The sequence below is a fragment of the Sinocyclocheilus anshuiensis genome, unplaced genomic scaffold (genome assembly GCF_001515605.1).
Source record: "Sinocyclocheilus anshuiensis isolate Anshui unplaced genomic scaffold, SAMN03320099.WGS_v1.1 scaffold1018, whole genome shotgun sequence".
Taxonomy (NCBI): domain Eukaryota; kingdom Metazoa; phylum Chordata; class Actinopteri; order Cypriniformes; family Cyprinidae; genus Sinocyclocheilus; species Sinocyclocheilus anshuiensis.
This window is the reverse complement of record NW_015539893.1, coordinates 629,647-630,599: the sequence shown is the minus strand read 5'-3', so window position 1 is coordinate 630,599 and position 953 is coordinate 629,647.

The window sequence follows — 953 nt, the reverse complement described above, 5'->3', positions numbered from 1 at the left end:
AAATCAGAATATTAGAATGATTTCTGAAGGATCATGTGACTGGAGTAATGATGCTAAATATTCAGCTTTGAAATCACAGGAATAAATTCTATTTTAAAATATAATCAAATAGAAAAGTTATTCTAAATAGTACAAATATTTCAAAATGTTACTGTTTTTGCTGTATTTTGGATCAAATAAATGCAGGCTTGGTGAGCAGAAGAGACTTTTTAAATAAACTTTAACTTTTAACTGGTAATGTATCACATTATAACGTGACATTGATCCCTTTTTCTGGCCTGTCAGCAATATGCTACTGCAACTTTGAAAACCCTTTAGGCAAGATGAGCCTAGCTTCTGAGACAACATCATAACAGTCTGTATGAAGAGGCAGGGCACATGGCAGGGTCTGGAAAGCACAGAAAAGGGCACAGTATGAAAACATTGCATTCACTGCAGTACAGTGTTCGTTGCTAATCAAAGAAAAGACAAAACGGGCACAAAAAGAAAAGACAACTGTAAAAAGTTAGTTAATTAATTAATAACTTACATTATTATAAAAACAACAGAAAAGAAACACAAATTCTGATCCACAAACCTTTGTTTAATCTTTGCCTGGTCAGTTAAAAACGTAAAATATTTAATTAATTAATTTAATTTAATTCATTAATCTTTTATATAAATTAGATATAATATAAATTATTGTTTTTTTTTTTTTATCATTTTATTGATAAATCTAATTTAGATTTTTAGACCCCTTCACCTACCCCCAAACCCAAACATACCCATTTAATAACGAATATAAAAACATATGAAACGTAAAGGACAGAAATAAGCAAGGAAATTACCATTTTAGTAACAACATAGCATTACAAAAAATATTTTGGGTCGCTAATCCCACTCCTGCCTTTAAACCTAACCACAGCCATTTCTTACAGTAACCTTATGCTATAAATAAAAGCATGACGGACAGA